The sequence below is a fragment of the Pristiophorus japonicus genome, chromosome 19, assembly GCF_044704955.1.
Source record: "Pristiophorus japonicus isolate sPriJap1 chromosome 19, sPriJap1.hap1, whole genome shotgun sequence".
Taxonomy (NCBI): Eukaryota; Metazoa; Chordata; class Chondrichthyes; family Pristiophoridae; genus Pristiophorus; species Pristiophorus japonicus.
Window position 1 is genome coordinate 56,047,415 of NC_091995.1, and position 20,496 is coordinate 56,067,910.

The window sequence follows — 20,496 nt, forward strand, 5'->3', positions numbered from 1 at the left end:
CTGCCCCTCACTCCCAGTGTGACATCTCCCAGGAACAGTTTCACCTGCTGTTCCTCACTCCCAGTGTGAGATCTCCCAGGAACAGTTTCACCTTCTGCCCCTCACTCCCAGTGTGACATCTCCCAGGAACAGTTTCACCTGCTGTCCCTCACTCCCAGTGTGAGATCTCCCAGGAACAGTTGCACCTTCTGCCCCTCACTCCCAGTGTGAGATCTCCCAGGAACAGTTTCACCTTCTGCCCCTCACTCCCAGTGTGACATCTTCCAGGAACAGTTTCACCTGCTGTCCCTCACTCCCAGTGTGAGATCTCCCAGGAACAGTTTCACTACCAGCTTCTCACTCCCAGTGTGTGATCTCCCAGGAACAGTTTCACCTGCTGCCCCTCACTCTCAGTGTGACATCTCCCAGGAGCGCTGGGATACCACTTCAGGTGGCAGAGCTCCAGAATCGTGCCCACTGGTGCACTTACCTTGGCCCTAAGGTGGATGGGTGCCATCATCTTCTGGTTTTGCACTCGATGCTGCCTCTGGTCCAGCTCCGTGCCCTATGATCCAGAGCAGTCCTTTACCGATTGATCGTTAAACGATAGCATGACCCGGGGACCATTACACACAACCCTTGCTGCGTGTACTGGCTATCGTATCACGCGCTTACTGCCACGTGCTTTCTTGTTTCTTCATGGGACGTGGACTGGAAGGTAGCCTATTGAGACAAGGCTCGACTTCAAACCAACAATGTGCTTTATTTCATATAAAGTACACGAATGAACACAGTTCACAATCAGACCAGACAATGTCCTAAACCTGTCGATTGTGTCAAATAATAAAGACTCAATCTTACTCTCTCCTGATGCATAGGCCTACTTTCAAGCTGGGCTATTCCGAAGCGACCTGTTCCTGTATCTTGTTATAGGCTACTGGGGCCTTCCCGCTCGCTCTGTTAGATGTGCCTTGAGACTGTGTGATTGAGATTGGCTCACTCAGCTGTCAATCATGGGCGCTCTGGATGGGGCCCGCCCTAAACATGATGGGCAAGCAGCATGTCCTTTTAAATTCACCCAGAAAGACTAACATTACAGAAATATTAAAAAGTTACAGCAAATGGGCATCAGGCAACACGGGTCAAAGGACAAACCATTCGAATGGGTAAGAGGCCCTGGTTGGTGCAGGAATGTTTAATTGAGCTGTAGGCGTCGATTGGTTTCATTGCTGCAGGGATTTTATATGAAGGAGAATGCTAACTCTCTGGAAAAGAATGTGATTGTGTAACTATAAAAGAAAGAAGGACTTACATTTATATAGCGTCTTTCACAATCACCGGACGTCTCAAAGCACTTTACAGCCAATTAAGTACTTTTGGAGTGCAGTCGCTATGGGAAACGTAGCAGCCAATTTGTGCACAGCAAGCTCCCACAAACAGCAATGTGATAATGACCAGATAATCTGTTTTTGTTATGTTGATTGAGGGATAAATATTGGCCAGGACACCGGGGATAACGCCCCTGCTCTTCTTCAAAATAGCGCCATGGGAACTTTTACGTCCACCTGAGAGGGCAGACGGGGCCTCGGTTTAACATCTCATCCGCAAGACGGCACCTCCGACAGTGCGGTGCTCCCTCAGCACTGCACTGGAGTGTCAGATTAGATTTTTGTGCTCAAGTCAATAGAGTGGGACCTGAACCCACAACCTCTGACTCAGAGGCGAGGGTGTTACCCACTGAGACACAGCTGACACTTGATGGTCCCGCGTTGTTTTTCTAACCTCTGTGGCTGTCTCTTCAGCGGGACCTCGTTGCTCCATGGATGCTGTGAATTGCCTATTATGGCATGGTGTCGAGGTACAACACTACTATGACACAAAGCATGGGTAGATCCCATCACTGATGCTGGAGGAGGCCGGAGACTGAGGTCCGGCTCTGTGTAGGAATATTATCTGCACTGCACCCACTCCAAACAGGAGAAAGTGAAGAGTGGTACTTGGAGGAGACTCCCTGTAAATAGGGATATTATAATTTTAACATTGGCAGCAGAGCAGGTGTAGGAATGTCTGCGCACTAATTCTAACTTGATGTGTCAAGGAACGCTGGGATACACCTTAAGGTTGCAGTCCCTCTCCCTGCATGGACTGGAGTGGGGGAGTGGGCGGGTTCCTGATCTCAGCGTAGATAGAGAGGAGGCACTAGGCAGAGAGGCAAACTGCAGGGAGGGAGTAGAGACCTGTAGGTATTGGTCATTTTAATGTGGTCTCGAGGAATGTGAGCTCCAACCTGTGTCATGTATTTCCAAGTACAAATTTGTAGCTAGGCCGATGTACTGTGATCTTTCAATAAAGTTTGCTGTTTATGCAAACATTCCTTTGTGTGATGTGAAATTAAGTACTCGACACCGACACTTTTGAGTGGATATTGAGGTTTGAAGAGGATGCCTGATTTTGTGTGTATTAAGGCCTGTAGATCGATCTCCCATCAGGTCAAGATTATTTGACTGATAACTCAATGCTTTGGAACAGAGAAGGTTGAGGAGAGACCTGATGGATGTGTATAAAATTATGAGGGGCCTGGATAGGACGGATCTATTTCCCTTGGCAGAGGGGTCAACAGCCAGGGGGCATAGATTTAAAGTAATTGGGGGAGGTTTAGTGGAGATATGAGGGGAAATTTCTTCACTCAGGGTGGTGGGGGTCTGGAACTCACTACCTGAAAGGGTGGTAGAGGCAGAAACCCTCACCACATTTAAAAAGTACTTGGATGTGCACTGGAAGTGCCGTAACCTACAGAGCTACGGACCAAGAACTGGAAAATGGGATTAGGCTGGATAGCTCTTGGTCGGCTGACGCAGATACGATGGGCCAAAATGGCCTCCTTGTGTGCTGTAAATTTCTATGCTTCTATGAAGGCCATCTTTGCAGGTTTCTGACTGTGGGGAGTGTTAGCTTTACCTATACCAGCTAACCCATCGGGAGTACAATTCTGGGAAAATAATCAACTCAAGATGTGATACAAACTAACTTCAATGCAAATGAAGATCATACCTGAGCGAGCAGCTCCAGTCTCTTGAGATTGTCCAACCGGACTTCAATATAAGGGTGAGGCTGAACTCCATCGAGCTCCATTGACCTTATTATAATATCCCAGGATTCAGTTAAAGGACTCCAAGAATGTTGAAACCCTTTGTTATTTTGGTTTAAAAAAATAGGATTGGTTCAAGTTAAATACGATATTGTTGTTCATCTGATCATTGATCTTGTATAAATGTACATTCTTGCAATAAATCTCCTTTATTAGCCTTAGCCTATTCTCTATTAGCATGGTGTTTCTCACCTATGGAAATGATTAGAAGCATGTGATTGGCATCCCTGTGTGTTTGATGAAGGCAGTATGATGAAGTGTAATTGTTCCCAGTGGCCATGCTTGCCACTCTGTCCACCCGTGAGGTGTCTTTTCAGGAGATGTGGAACTGTCAGGTTTTTCATGGAGTAAGCTCGGGTAATGACGAGCAGGATACGAGGCCCTAACCTCCTTCAGTTGCTGCTGATCACCTTTTCCGAATGATCTGGTTATCTGGTAACCATTAGTGATGAACAATTTTTTTTGTCTGCTACAAAGACTGATCAATTGTCACAATGTTCTAATTACTTAGATTTCACACTTCAATTCAGTCATTTTGTTCTCTTGCACAAACACTGCCCAATTCCTGGCAGGAAAGGGGTTACTTGTGTTGACACCAGATCACAAAAAACAACGTGCATTTATAAATCACCTTTAACGTAGTAAAAAGCCCCTCACAGGAGCGTTGTCAAACCACACTTAACACTGAGCCACATAAAAGATATTTGGGCAGATGACCAAAAGCTTGGTCAAAGAGGTAGGTTTTAAGGAGTGCCTTGAAGGAGGAAAGCGAGGCGGAGAGGTTTAGGCAGGGATATTCGGAGCTTAGGGCCGAGTCATGGGAAGATACGGCCGCCAATAGTGGGATGATTAAAATCAACAGGCCAGAATTGGAGGAGCGCAGATATCTCTGTGGGGGGATCTTTGTGGGGCTGGAGGAGATTACAAAGATAGGGAGGAGCGAGGCAATGGAGGGATTTGAAAACAAGGATTAGAATTTGAGGCGTTGCCGGACTGGGAGTCAATGTAGGTCAGCGAGCACAGGGATAATGGGTGAACGGGTCTTGGTATAAGTTAGGACACGGGCACCAGTGTTTTGGAATATTCCTGAAGGTGTCGGCCTCTGAAAGATGTTGTGGTTTTTGCACCTACAACAATCTTCCTGTCTAAGGGCAGAATTTCCCATTGCAGGCTCCTTGGGTGGAGTGGGAACGTATATCAGACAATCTCGAGCAGGCTGACGGCCATTTCCTCTCTTTTTATATTAAGGGACCAATCGGATAATTGACGCTAAAGTTTAACCCCAACATTCCTTGTATTTACCCGATAATGTAATCCCTGGATTCTTTGCATTTATTCTATAATGTAATCCCTGGATTCCTTGTATTTACCGATAATGTAATCCCTGGATTCCTTGTATTTACTCTAAAATGTAATCCCTGGATTCCTTGTATTTACCCTATAATCTAATCCCTGGATTCCTTGTATTTACCCTATAATGTAATCCCTGGATTCCTTGTATTTACCGATAATGTAATCCCTGGATTCCTTGTATTTACTCTATAATCTAATCCCTGGATTCCTTGCATTTACCGATAATGTAATCCCTGGATTCCTTGTATTTACTCTATAATGTAATCCCTGGATTCCTTGTATTTACTCTATAATGTAATCCCTGGATTCCTTGTATTTACCGATAATGTAATCCCTGGATTCCTTGTATTTACCCTATAATGTAATCCCTGGATTCCTTGTATTTACCCTATAATGTAATCCCTGGATTCCTTGTATTTACTCTATAATGTAATCCCTGGATTCCTTGTATTTACCGATAATGTAATCCCTGGATTCTTTGTATTTACCCTATAATGTAATCCCTGGATTCCTTGTATTTACCCTATAATCTAATCACTGGACTCCTTGTATTTACCGATAATGTAATCCCTGGATTCCTTGTATTTACCCTATAATCTAATCACTGGACTCCTTGTATTTACCGATAATGTAATCCCTGGATTCCTTGTATTTACTCTATAATGTAATCCCTGGATTCCTTGTATTTACACTATAAAGTAATCCCTGGATTCCTTCTATTTACCGACAATGTAATCCCTGGATTCCTTGTATTTACTCCATAATGTAATCCCTGGATTCCTTGCATTTACCGATTAATGTAATCCCTGGATTCCTTGCATTTACCGATTAATGTAATCCCTGGATTCCTTGTATTTACTCGATAATGAAATCTCTGGATTCCTTGTATTTACCGATAATGTAATCCCTGGATTCCTTGTATTTACCCTATAATGTAATCCCTGGATTCCTTGCATTTACCGATAATGTAATCCCTGGATTCCTTGTATTTACCGATAATGTAATCCCTGGATTCCTTGCATTTACCGATAATGTAATCCCTGGATTCCTTGTATTTACCCTATAATGTAATCCCTGGATTCCTTGTATTTACCGATAATGTAATCCCTGGATTCCTTGCATTTACCGATAATGTAATCCCTGGATTCATTGCATTTACTCTATAAAGTAATCCCTGGATTCCTTGTATTTACCGATAATGTAATCCCTGGATTCCTTGTATTTACTCTATAAAGTAATCCCTGGATTCATTGCATTTACTCTATAAAGTAATCCCTGGATTCCTTCTATTTACCGATAATGTAATCCCTGGATTCCTTGTATTTACTCTAAAATGTAATCCCTGGATTACTTGTATTTACTCTATAAAGTAATCCCTGGATTCCTTGTATTTACCGATAATTTAATCCCTGGATTCCTTGCATTTACTCCATAAAGTAATCCCTGGATTCCTTGTATTTACTGATAATTTAATCCCTGGATCGCTTGTATTTACTCTATAAAGTAATCCCTGGATTCCTTGTATTTACCAATAATGTAATCCCTGGATTCCTTGTATTTACTCTCTAATGTAATCCCAGGATTCCTTGTATTTACCCTATAATGTAATCCCTGGATTCCTTCCATTTACTCTATAACATAATCCCTGGATTCCTTGTATTTACCGATAATGTAATCCCTGGATTCCTTGCATTTACCGATAATGTAATCCCTGGATTCCTTGTATTTACCCTATAATGTAATCCCTGGATTCCTTGTATTTACCGATAATGTAATCCCTGGATTCCTTGCATTTACCGATAATGTAATCCCTGGATTCATTGCATTTACTCTATAAAGTAATCCCTGGATTCCTTGTATTTACCGATAATGTAATCCCTGGATTCCTTGTATTTACTCTATAAAGTAATCCCTGGATTCATTGCATTTACTCTATAAAGTAATCCCTGGATTCCTTCTATTTACCGATAATGTAATCCCTGGATTCCTTGTATTTACTCTAAAATGTAATCCCTGGATTACTTGTATTTACTCTATAAAGTAATCCCTGGATTCCTTGTATTTACCGATAATTTAATCCCTGGATTCCTTGCATTTACTCCATAAAGTAATCCCTGGATTCCTTGTATTTACTGATAATTTAATCCCTGGATCGCTTGTATTTACTCTATAAAGTAATCCCTGGATTCCTTGTCTTTACCGATAATGTAATCCCTGGATTCCTTGTATTTACTCTCTAATGTAATCCCAGGATTCCTTGTATTTACCCTATAATGTAATCCCTGGATTCCTTCCATTTACTCTATAACATAATCCCTGGATTCCTTATATTTACCGATAATGTAATCCCTGGATTCCCTTCACTTACCCTATAATTTAACCCTGGATTCCTTTCATTTACACTGCACTATCGGAGGGGCAGTACTGAGGGAGCGCTGCACTGTCGGAGGTGCAGTGCTGAGGGAGCGCTGCACGGTTGGAGGGGCAGTACTGAGGGAGCGCTGCACGGTCGGAGGGGCAGTACTGAGGGAGCGCTGCACGGTTGGTGGGGCAGTAATGAGGGAGCGCTGCACGGTCGGTGGGGCAGTACTGAGGGGGGGCAGTACTGAGGGAGTGCTCTACTGTCGGAGTGGCAGTACTGAGGGAGCGCTGCACTGTCGGAGGGGCAGTACTGAGGGAGAGCTGCACGGTCGGTGGGGCAGTACTGAGGGGGGGCAGTACTGAGGGAGTGCTCTACTGTCGGAGTGGCAGTACTGAGGGTGTGCTGCACGGTCGGAGGGGCAGTACTGAGGGTGTGCTGCACGGTCGGAGGGGCAGTACTGAGGGAGAGCTGCACGGTTGGAGAAGCAGTACTGAGGGAGAGCTGCACTTTCGGAGGGGCAGTACTGAGGGTGTGCTGCACGGTCGGAGGGGCAGTACTGAGGGAGAGCTGCACGGTTGGAGGGGCAGTACTGAGGGAGAGCTGCACTTTCGGAGGGGCAGTACTGAGGGAGCGCTGCACGGTCGGTGGGGCAGTACTGAGGGAGCGCTGCACTGTCGGAGGGGCAGTACTGAGGGTGTGCTGCACGGTCGGAGGGGCAGTACTGAGGGAGAGCTGCACTGTCGGAGGGGCAGTACTGAGGGAGCGCTGCACTGTCAGAGGGGCAGTACTGAGGGAGAGCTGCACCGTCGGAGGGGCAGTACTGAGGGAGCGCTCCGCTGCACTGTCGGAGGGGTCGTACTGAGGGAGCGCTGCACGGTCGGAGGGGCAGTACTGAGGGAGCGCTGCACGGTCGGAGGGGCAGTACTGAGGGAGCGCTGCACTGTCTGACGAGCAGTACTGAGGGAGCGCTGCACTGTCGGAGGGGCAGTACTGAGGGAGCGCTGCACTGTCAGAGGGGCAATACTGAGTGAGTGTCGGAGGGTTAATACTGAGGGAGCGCTGCACAGTCGGAGGTGCAGTACTGAGGGAGCGCTCCGCTGCACTGTCGGAGGGGTAGTACTGAGGGAGCGCTGCACTGTCTGACGGGTAGTACTGAGGGAGCGCTGCACTGTCGGAGGGGCAGTACTGAGGGAGCGCTGCACTGTCGGAGGGGCAGTACTGAGGGAGTGCTGCACTGTCTGACGGGCAGTACTGAGGGAGCGCAGCACTGTCGGAGGGGCAGTACTGAGGGAGCGCTGCACTGTCTGACGGGCAGTACTGAGGGAGCGCTGCACTGTCGGAGGTGCATTACTGAGGGAGCGCTGCACGGTCGGAGGTGCAGTACTGAGGGAGCGCTGCACGGTCGGTGGGGCAGTACTGAGGGGGGGCAGTACTGAGGGAGTGCTGCACTGTCTGACGGGCAGTACTGAGGGAGCGCTGCACAGTCGGTGGTGCAGTACTGAGGGAGTGCTGCACTGTCTGACGGGCAGTACTGAGGGAGCGCTGCACAGTCGGTGGTGCAGTACTGAGGGAGCACTACACTGTCTGACGGGCAGTACTGAGGGAGCGCTGCACAGTCGGAGGGGCAGTACTGAGGGAGCGCTGCACTGTCTGACGGGCAGTACTGAGGGAGCGCTGCACTGTCGGAGGTGCAGTACTGAGGGAGCGCTGCACGGTCGGAGGGGCAGTACTGAGGGAGCGCTGCACTGTCGGAGGTGCAGTACTGAGGGAGCGCTGCACTGTCTGACGGGCAGTACTGAGGGAGCGCTGCACAGTCGGAGGGGCAGTACTGAGGGAGCGCTGCACTGTCTGACGGGCAGTACTGAGGGAGCGCTACACTGTCTGACGGGCAGTACTGAGGGAGCGCTGCACAGTCGGAGGGGCAGTACTGAGGGAGCGCTGCACTGTCTGACGGGCAGTACTGAGGGAGCGCTGCACTGTCTGACGGGCAGTACTGAGGGAGCGCTGCACTGTCGGAGGGGCAGTACTGAGGGAGCGCTGCACGGTCGGAGGGGCGGTACTGAGGGAGCGCTGCACGGTCGGAGGGGCAGTACTGAGGGAGCGCTGCACTGTCAGAGGGGCAATACTGAGGGAGTGTCGGAGGGTTAATACTGAGGGAGTGCTGCGCTGTTGGAGGTGCCGTCTTTCAGATGAGATCTTAAGCCAGGGACTTGTTGCCCACTCAAGCAAACGTAAAATATCTCTGGGCGCAATTTAGCTCCTGCTATTCCTGCATCATCATCATCATCATCATCATAGGCAGTCGCTCGAAGCGAGGATGACTTGCTTCCAAGCCAAAAAGGGATGAGTTCACAGGTGTTTCAATGAAGTACCTAATATTCCAGATCCCGAACTATATCTTGAAGTGTGGAAGATGCCTGTGTGTGGATTTTTTTCACGTGTTGTGGCCGTTGCACACCAGCCACCACACGGGCTTGGCAAAGCCAGGTCTTGGTCCAGTGGCAAGGATTAACCAAGGCGACTGGCTAACTACCCAAGACGAGGGCGCAGAGTGCGGCGGCTATTCCTCCATTTACAACAGTGACTATATTTCCAAATTGGCCATGAGGCACTTTGGGTCGTCCTGAGGTCATGAAAGGTGCCTTTAAAAGTGCAAGTTCCTTCCTTTATTTGGAAGCAGTGATACAGTGGCGGATTGTAATGTTCACATCGTTTCAAAGCATGAGCTGGAAGTCCTGCACCCAGCACTGATTGGACAAGTAGTATGACTGACATGAAATATGTGGGTGGGTTCAGGAACCCTGATTTGCTGTGAGAGACATCAATCAGGGAGCCCACCCTCTCTCCCCTCCTTTTCCGCAGCTGGTTCATTTCCTGCCAGGGTCTGAAAACCCAGTGAGGAGACGGTGAGTGAGGGTTTGTACACAGTGTATCCCATAATATCCACAGTGATCCAGTGAGTGAGGGAGTAGGGTCTGTACATTGTATCCCATAATATCCACACTGATCCAGTGAGTGAGGGAGCAGGGTCTGTACACAGTGTATCCCATAATATCCACACTGATCCAGTGAGTGGTGGAGCAGGGTGTGTACACAGTGTATCCCATAATATCCACACTGATCCAGTGAGTGAGGGAGCAGGGTCTGTACACATTGTATCCCATAATATCCACACTGATCCACTAATTGAGGGAGCAGGGTTTGTACAGGGTATCCCATAATATCCACACTGATACAGTGAGTGAGGGTGCAGGGTCTGTACAGTGTATCCCATAATATCCACACTGATCCAGTGAGTAAGGGAGCAGGGTTTGTACAGTGTATCCCATAATATCCACACTGATCCAGTGAGTGAGGGAGCAGGGTTTGTACACAGTGTATCCCATAATATCCACACTGATCCAGTGAGTGAGGGAGCAGGGTTTGTACACAGTGTATCCCATAATATCCACACTGATCCAGTGAGTGAGGGAGCAGGGTTTGTACAGTGTATCCCATAATATCCACACTGATCCAGTGAGTGAGGGAGCAGGGTTTGTACACAGTGTATCCCATAATATCCACACTGATCCAGTGAGTGAGAGAGCAGGGTCTGTACAGTGTATCCCATAATATCCACACTGATCCAGTGAGTGAGGGAGCAGGGTCTGTACACAGGGTATCCCATAATATCCACACTGATCCAGTGAGTGAGGGAACAGGGTTTGTACACAGTGTATCCCATAATATCCACACTGATCCAGTGAGTGAGGGAATAGGGTTTGTACACAGTGTATCCCATAATATACACACTGATCCAGTGAATGAGGGAGCAGGGTTTGTACACAGTGTATCCCATAATATCCACACTGATCCAGTGAGTGAGGGAGCAGGGTCTGTACACAGGGTATCCCATAATATCCACACTGATCCAGTGAGTGAGGGAACAGGGTTTGTACACAGTGTAACCCATAATATCCACACTGATCCAGTGAGTGAGGGAATAGGGTTTGTACACAGTGTATCCCATAATATCCACACTGATCCAGTGAGTGAGGGAGTACGATTTGTACACAGTGTATCCCATAATATCCACACTGATCCAGTGAGTGAGGGAATAGGGTTTGTACAGTGTATCCCATAATATCCATACTGATCCAGTGAGTGAGGGAATAGGGTTTGTACACAGTGTATCCCATAATATCCACACTGATCCAGTGAGTGAGGGAGCAGGGTTTGTACAGTGTATCCCATAATATCCACACTGATCCAGTGAGTGAGGGAGCAGGGTTTGTACACAGTGTATCCCATAATATCCACACTGATCCAGTGAGTGAGGGAGCAGGGTCTGTACACAGTGTATCCCATAATATCCACACTGATCCAGTGAGTGAGGGAGCAGGGTCTGTACACAGCGTATCCCATAATATCCACACTAATCCAGTGAGTGAGGGAGCAGGGTTTGTACAGTGTATCCCATAATATCCACACTGATCCAGTGAGTGGTGGAGCAGGGTTTGTACACAGTGTATCCCATAATATCCACACTGATCCAATGAATGAGGGAGGAGGGTTTGTACAGTGTATCCCATAATATCCACACTGATCCAGTGAGTGGTGGAGCAGGGTCTGTACACAGTGTAAATCATAATATCCACACTGATCCAGTGAGTGAGGGAGCAGGGTTTGTACACAGTGTATCCCATAATATCCACATTGATCCAGTGAGTGAGGGAGCAGGGTTTGTACACTGTGTATCCCATAATATCCACACTGATCCAGTGAGTGGTGGAGCAGGGTCTGTACACAGTGTATCCCATAATATCCACACTGATCCAGTGAGTGAGGGAGCAGGGTCTGTACACAGTGTATCCCATAATATCCACACTGATCCAGTGAGTGAGGGAGCAGGGTTTGTACAATGTATCCCATAATATCCACACTGATCCAGTGAGTGAGGGAGCAGGGTCTGTACACTGTGTATCCCATAATATCCACACTGATCCAGTGAGTGAGGGAGCAGGGTTTGTACACAGTGTATCCCATAATATCCACACTGATCCAGTGAGTGAGAGAGCAGGGTCTGTACACTGTGTATCCCATAATATCCACACTGGTGTTCCGGATAGTCTGAAGATCCCATTGCTGATTTGCAGGAGAGCGGAGGGTAGAAACAGCTGCCCTACTAAGTTGAATGCTCCTGGTTAATGTGGTTTGTCTGAGGGAGACGTGAATCTCTCGCCAGTTTGCCCGGATTTGTTCAGACTTGTATTCGATTGGCTGACAAATTCGGAAAGATTAGCCAGTGATTTAAATGTGCTTGTTTATACTGTTTACATGCTGCCTAGTTTTAACTCTGTGACTTTATCCTTTGAGGAGAGTTTAACAGCAGAATCATTCCAGAGTTCCCCTAGGTGGTGAAAAATACCAGTTAGGGACAGTAATTAATATAAACGGAAGCACGAAGTTACAGGGTCATTGATAGATTGAATGGGCCAAACTGGCAGATATGAGTCCAATGTGGGCAAATGTGAGGTTGTCCATTTGGAGGGAGAGAGAGAGACCAGGGAGTCTGAGGGATTGGGGGAGGGGTGAGAGAAACCCTGCTTTGTCCAGGAGGTGACTGCTCCTTGCATGGTCAAGGTGGCCATTAACCGGTCCAGGCAGCGGGTGGTCGAGGGAGTCATTCAGCCCGACTGCTTGCCTCTCTTCCGCGGTTACATCCGAGCCAGGGTGTCCCTGGAGACGGTACACTCGTGGCCTTCCGTGAGAGGTGGGCGCTGGAGTGACTGGAGTGCATCATCACCCCCGGCAATCAAGTTTTAATTGGATTAAGTTTACGGTCAAAAGTTAACTTGTTTATTTGTCGGTTTTAGTGCCCCTTTAATAAGGGGGCTCTTGATTTACAGATCAACTAAAATAGTTGTCCAGGAGGTGAGCTGTGTGTTGTGTATGTCTCGGGGGAAGGTGAGGAGATGGTGAGCTGGGTTTGATAGTTGAGACCAGAGGTCCTCACTGGCTCGGATAGATGGAGCTTGTCTGTGATTAGCTGAATGGGGAGTTGGGGGCAGGTGTTAGTGAATTCACCTATTTTACTTGTGCACTTTAAACAAATGCCCCCTGCAAGGGGGGGTCACACTCCAAAATACATTTTTTTACATTGCCCTTTTTTTGGTGGGGGGCGGGGTTTAAGGCATTATAAACAGAATGCCCCCTGGCTAAAAGGGGGGTGGAGGGGGCTCTAAAACCGGCAAATTAAACTTTAAACTTAAATGATCAAATTTAAATTTGGTTGCGGGGGTGATGATGCACTCCAGTTTCAACTCTTTTTGAGTAAACAAAAGAAACATTAGATCAAGTGCCCCCCGATCTGGGGGACACTACAAACATTTCACACGGCCCCTTTTTTTTTGGGTGATTTTTGTGGGGTTTTTTGGGCATAAAATTATAGTTTTTTCTCCAAGTGCCCCCTATAAAAGGGGATGGGGACACTAAAAACACCGGCAATTAAAACAAATTAAACTTTAAAACATAAAATCAAATTAAAATTTGGTTGCCGGGGGTGATGATGCACTCCAGTCCCTCCGGTGCCCACCTCTCGCGGAAGGCCGCGAGCGTACCGGTGGACACCGCGTGCTCCATCTCCAAGGACACCCTGGACCGGATGTAGGCACGGAAGAGAGGCAGGCAGTCAGGCTGAACGATCCCCTCGACCGCCCGCTGCCTGGACCGGCTGATGGCACCCTTGGCCGTGCCCAGGAGCAGTCCTACGAGGAGGCCTTCGGACCTACCCGCTCCCCTCCGCACAGGGTGCCCAAAGATCAGGAGTGTGGGACTGAAGTGCAGCCAGAATTTCAGGAGCAGCCCCTTTAAATAATAAAATGGGGGCTGTAACCTCGTGCATTCCATAAAAACATGGAACACGGACTCTTCCAGACCGCAGAAATTGCAGGCAGCCTGGGAGCCCGTGAACCGGCTTAAAAATTTGTTGCACGGGACTGCTCCGTGCACCACCCTCCAGGCCAAGTCCCTGATAAATAGTGGGAGGACCCCTGCGTAGAGTGCCCTCCATCGGGGACCCCCGCCTCCTCCGGACGGCAAGATGGTACGCCATGGCGTGTCCGGACGGCAGGCGAGGATGGCAAAGTTGAGAGTGTGCAGGAGCAGCCTGTACAGGAAACCCCTCCGCGCGGAACTGAAAGGCACGGAGGGGATTTCCCCGAGGAGGCTCAAGTTGTGAGGCGCCGGCTCCCGAGGGAGGTTCCAGGGTTTGGTGCCGATGAGGAATTCCGTCCGGACGGGGGTCAGTTCGGACGGGATCTCCCCACGTGCTTGAGCCTCCTCGATGCACCTAACGGAGTCAGGGCCCAGAGCTGTTTTTAGCGACTCGATGGCATCGGCCGCGCGGCGGACGTTGGCAGAATTTAGGCGCCGTGCCAGCGTGTCTGACACCATCCAGCCCGCTCCTCCGCCATCGAGCAGGTCCCTGACCCTGGTCACCTCACCAGCCACAGCCCTCTCGTCCGACCGCCACCTAAAACCTCGGCCGTGGAGGTACGGATTCCCGAGCAGCGGCTCCTGCAGGACAGCCGCCACTCCAGCCGGTGGAGAGCTGCGCTTGGTGGAGACTTTGTTCCAGACCCTGGTGAGTTACTTGTAAAAGACAGGCAGCTCCTGGACGGCGGTCCTGACGCCCCCCAAGCTCACAAACAGGAGCTGCGTGTCGTAGTTGAGGCCGTGCTGCTGGCGGAAGAAATACGTCGCCAGAGCACGCCACCTAGGAGGGGCTCAACGTAAAGGTATCTCTGCAGGGTCTGAAGACGGAAAGTCGCGAGCTGGGTGCTGACGCACACCAACGACTGACCGCCCTCCCCAAGCGGGAGCCTCAAGACCGCGGCAGAGACCCAGTGTTTCCTGTTGTTCCAGAAGAAGTCCACCAGCTTCTTCTGTATCTTGGCGACAAACACAGGGGGAGGGGTCAAAGTGACCAGCCGGTACCACAACATGGCGGCCACCAGCTGGTTTACGACTAGCGCTCGACCCCTGTAGGACAGCACTCGGAGCAGTCCTGTCCAGCGCCCTAGGCGAGCGGCGACCTTGGCCTCCAGCTCCTGCCAGTTCGCCAGCCAGGCTTCCTCGTCGGGGCGAAGGTAGACTCCCAGATAGAGGAGATGGGTCGTGCTCCAGGCAAAAGGCCTAAGCTCCTCCGGCAGGGAGTCCACCTGCCACTGACCCACCAGGAGTCCGGAACATTTCTCCCAGTTGATCCTGGCGGAGGATGCGGCCGAGTAAATCTCCTGGCACTCACGCATCCTCCGCAGGTCAGCGGGATCCTCTACCGCGAGGAGCACGTCATCGGCGTAAGCCGAGAGGACGACCTCTACGCCCGGCCCTTGCAGAGCCAGTCCCGCCAACCTCGTCCGCAGGAGGCGCAGGAAAGGCTCCACGTAGATGGCATATAACTGGCCGGACATGGGGCATCCCTGGCGCACCCCTCTCCCAAAGCGAAGGGGCGCCATCAAAGACCCGTTAACCTTAATCAGACACTCCGCGGCGGCGTACAAAAGTCGGATCCGGGCGACGAAATGTGTCCCGAACCCGAAAGCGCGCAGAGTTCCGAACAGATAGTCGTGATCCACCCTGTCGAACGCCTTCTCTTGGTCGAGGGATAGGAAGGCGACTGACAGACCAGCCTCCTGGGAATGATGGATGAGGTCCCGGACCAGATGGATGTTATCGTGGATTGTCCGGCCCGGGACCGTGTAGGACTGGTCGGGGTGGATCATGTGGTCCAGCACGGCGCCAAGGCGAGCAGACATCGCCCTGGCGAAGATTTTGTAGTTCGTGCTGAGGAGGGAGACCGGGCGCCAGTTCTTAAGGAGGCGGAGATCGCCCTTCTTAGGCAGCAGGACGATGACTGCCCTGCACCAAGAGAGGGGCATCTCCCCGGTCGCCAGACTTTCCCCCAGGACCCGCGCGTAGTCGCTCCCCAGGACGTCCCAGAACGCCCTGTGGAACTCCACGGTCAGCCCGTCCAGCCCCAGGGATTTTCCCCTCGAGAGCCGGGCGAGGGCACCGGTCAGCTCCGCCAGGCTTAGCGGAGCTTCCAGATTTTCGGCGCCCTCCTGGCTGAACTTCGGCGGGTCCTCCCACAAAACTCTACGTGCTTCCTCGCTGGACGGCTCCGGAGAGAACAGAGCCCCGTAATAGTTTCGGGCCCTGTTGATGACGCCCTCCGGATCCGAGACGAGAGAGCCGTCATCGGCCAGCAGCGTCAAGAGCTGCTTACGGACACTCTGTCTTTTTTCCAGCGAGTAGAAGAAGGGGGAGCCGCGGTCCAGATCCCGCAGGAACCGGATCCGCGACCTCACGAACGCGCCTCGGGACCCGACGAACTGCAGGTCCTTCAGCGCGGCCTTCTTCGCTTCGTACACCGTCCGCAGGGCCGGGTCCTCGACGACTTGACCGAGACGGGATTCCAGGTCGAGCACCTCTTTTTCTAGGCGCCCGACTGCACTCCAGTTTCAGCCTCTGTTCTGGGGGAACAGCTGGTTGCTCATCACCAGTAGGGCGCTGGGTCGAGAGGGGTAGTGGGAGCCTCCGTGTCAACATGGGCAATCAGTCCCGTGCCACAGGTAGGAGCACAGAGGGAGAAGGGTAGCCATCCAGCTCCGAGTCCCCAGGAATTACTCGGATGTCCTCCCTAAGAAGAAGAAGTGAGTAAAAGGCAAAATACTGCAAAAACCCTGAGCAAGGCAGTCAGCATTGGTGGAGAGAGCAGAAATCCGCACTGTGACTCCGCGAGGAGCTCCTCGGTCACAGGGTGAAGACGGTTGAGGAGGAGTCGAGTGATGACTTTCTCAGTGGTTGATAACAGGGAAATTCCTCGGTAGTTGCCGCAGTCGGACTTGGCCCCTTTTTTAAAGATGGCCACGATCACTGCCTCTCTGAAATCTCCCGACATGCTCTCCTCCCTCCAGATGAGAGAGATGAGGTCATGTATTTGGCTCCAACAGTGCCTCTCCGCCATACTTTAGTGCCTCAGCAAGGATTCCATCCACTCCCGTTGCCTTGTTGTTCTTAAGCTGTCTTATGGTCTTTTCTACCTCGTGCAGTGCTGGGGTTTTACTGAGGTGGTGGTGGGTAGCATGCTGCGGGATGGAGTCGAGGACACTCGAGTCTCAGGGACTGTGGTTCTTGTATTGGACTGTTCAGTCACCTAAGAACTCATTTTTAGAGTGGATTCCGAGGGACTGCCTATGATGATGATGAGAGAGCAGACAAGGTTATGTTTCGAATGGGAACCCTTCCTCGAGCTGAAGGCTAGAAGGTGAACAGGAATATTAGCACAATCAGAATAGCGAGCAGAGGAAATACATCTTAAAAAAACATACACAGAGAGCGGGGATCAAGACTAGAATGAAGTAACGGGTCATCTCTGTCAAGCAATGAACAGAAGCATTGAGATGTGAAGGAACGGAGTCTGTGTAAATAGTGGATGGACAGGTCGGGGGAAATGTGGGCGAGATAGAAGCCGGGCTGGGGGTGGTCGTATAGGAAATAAAAAAGGTCAGAAAATGAGGATATAGCTCCAGCCTAAATGTCCCAGTCAATGTTCATAAAATCTAGAAATTTACAGCACGGAAGGAGACCATTTCGGCCCATTGTGTCTGCGTCAGCCAACCTAGAGCTATCCAGCCTAATCCCACTTTCCAGCTCTTGGTCCGTAGCTCCGCAGTAAACGGCACTTTAAGTGCACATCCTAGTATTTTTTAAATGTGGTGAGGGTTTCTGCCTCTACCACCCTTTCAGGCAGTGCGTTCCAGACCCCCACCACCCTTTGGGTGAGGACATTTTCCCTCATTTCTCCTCTATTCCTCCCCACTACTACTTTAAATCTATGCCCCCTGGTTGTTGACCCCTCTGCCAAGGGAAACTGGTCCTTCCTATCCATTCTATCCAGGCCCCTCATAATTGTATACACCTCAGTTAGGTCTCCCCTCAGCCTCCTCTGTTCCAAAGAAAACAGACCCAGCATCTCCAATCTTTCCTCATAGCCAAAATTCTCCTGTCCAGGCAACATCCTCATAAATCTCCTCTGTACCCTCTCTAGTGCAATCACATATTTCCTGTAATGTGGTGACCAGAACTGCACGCAGTACTCCAGCTGTGGCCTAACTAGTGTTTTGTACAATTCAAGCATAACCTCGCTGCTTTGTTCAGACCTCAGGGCTGTAGGGTGACCAGGCGAAGGGGGAGGTGCTGTTCTTGGAACAGTTTGCAGGATCGCTGAGGGGCCAGACTGGGAATGGCAGACAAAACGGAGGTGATTGGCAAAGAAATGACCGAACCTGTGTTTAGTCCCCCGATGTCGATGGGGAGAGCACCATGGGCAGGGTATACAGTGTGCCAGTGATGGGACAGCACTGTGGGCAAGGTATACAGTGTGCCAGTGATGGGAGAGCACCATGGGCAGGGTATACAGTGTGCCAGTGATAGGACAGCACCATGGGCAGGGTATACAGTGTGCCAGTGATAGGACAGCACCATGGGCAGGGTATACAGTGTGCCAGTGATAGGACAGCACCATGGGCAGGGTTTACAGTGTGCCAGTGATGGGACAGCACCATGGGCAGGGTATACAGTGGCCCAGTGATGGGACAGCACCATGGGCAGGGTTTACAGTGTGCCAGTGATGGGATAGCACCATGGGCAAGGTATACAGTGTGCCAGTGATGGGAGAGCACCATGGGCAAGGTATACAGTGTGCCAGTGATGGGACAGCACTGTGGGCAAGGTATACAGTGTGCCAGTGATGGGATAGCACCATGGGCAGGGTATACAGTGTGCCAGTGATGGGACAGCACTGTGGGCAAGGTATACAGTGTGCCAGTGATGGGATAGCACCATGGGCAAGGTATACAGTGTGCCAGTGATGGGACAGCACTGTGGGCAAGGTATACAGTGTGCCAGTGATGGGATAGCACCATGGGCAGGGTATACAGTGTGCCAGTGATGGGAGAGCACCATGGGCAAGGTATACAATGTGCCAGTGATGGGACAGCACTGTGGGCAAGGCATACAGTGTGCCAGTGATGGGATAGCACCATGGGCAAGGTATAAAGTGTGCCAGTGATGGGACAGCACTGTGGGCAAGGTATACAGTGTGCCAGTGATGGGATAGCACCATGGGCAGGGTATACAGTGTGCCAGTGATGGGAGAGCACCATGGGCAAGGTATACAGTGGCCCAGTGATGGGACAGCACTGTGGGCAAGGTATACAGTGTGCCAGTGATGGGATAGCACCATGGGCAAGGTTTACAGTGTGCCAGATTAGAGCAGGTCTGTGAGAATTGCTATCTCACATTATGAGTGTTTGGAGCCTGGGCAAATGGATGGATGGAGCACCATGGGCAGGCCTTGTGTCTCCAGCGATTGAACAGGAAGATACCAGTATCAAATTGAAAACAAGGGCATGCAATGTGGCCAAGACTACTGGGAGGCCAGAGGATTGGGAAACTTTTTAAAAGCCAGCAAAGAACGACTAAAAAAAATACTAAAGCGAGGAAAGATAGATTATGAAAGTAAACTAGCACGAAATATAAAAACAGATAGTAAGAGTTTCTACAGGTACGTAAAAAGGAAAAGAGTGGCTAAAGTAAATGTTGGCCCCCTGGAGGATGAGACTGGGGAATTAATAATGGGGAACAGGGAAATGGCAGAGATGTTGAACAAATATTTTGTATGGTCTTCGGTAGAAGGCACTCAAAATATCCCAATAGTGGATAATCAAGTGGCTATAGAAGTAGTACTCGATAAAATAATGGGACTAAAGGCAGACAAGTCCCCTGGATGTGATGGCTTACATCCTAGAGTCTTAAAAGAAGTGGCTGCAGAGATAGTGGATGCATTGGTTGTAATCTACCAAAATTCCCTGGATTCTGTGGAGGTCCCAGCAGATTGGAAAACCACAAATGTAACACTCCTGTTTAAAAAAGGAGGCAGACAGAAAGCAGGAAACTATACACCAGTTAGCCTAACATCTGTTGTTGGAAAAATGCTGGAGTTCATTATTAAGGAAGCAGTAGCAGGACATTTGGAAAAGCATTATTCAATCAAGCAGTCAGCATGGTTTTATGAAAAGGATATCATGTTTGACAAATTTGCTGGAGTTCTTTGAGGATGTAATGAGCAGGGTGGATAAGGGGAACCAGCGGATGTGGTGTGTTTGGCATTCGATAAGGTGCCACATACAAGGTTACTGCACAAGATAAAAGTTCACGGGGTTGAGGGTAATATATTAGCATGGATAGAGGAGGACACAAAAATCTGCAAAGGGATAAAGACAGGCTAAGTGAGTGGGCAAATATTTGGCAGCTGGAGTATAATGTGAGAAAATGTGAGGTTATCCACTTTGGTAGTAAAAATATAAAAGCAAATTATAATTTAAATGGAGAAAAATTGCAAAGTGCTGCAGTACAGAGGGACCTGGGGTCCTTGTGCATGAAACACAAAAAGTTAGTATGCAGGTACAGCAAGTAATTAGGAAGGCAAATGGAATGTTGGCCTTTATTGCAAGGGGGATAGAGTATAAAAGCAGAGAAGTCCTGCTCCAACTGTACAGGGTTTTGTTGAGGCCACACCTGGAGTACTGCGTACAGTTTTGGTCTCTGT

At 49.8% G+C, this 20,496-nt stretch overlaps 1 pseudogene; it reads left to right on the plus strand.

The window, feature by feature from the left end:
* LOC139229875 (zinc finger protein 271-like) overlaps positions 1–20,496 on the plus strand; it is a 33,669-nt pseudogene that overhangs the window by 6,750 nt on the left and 6,423 nt on the right.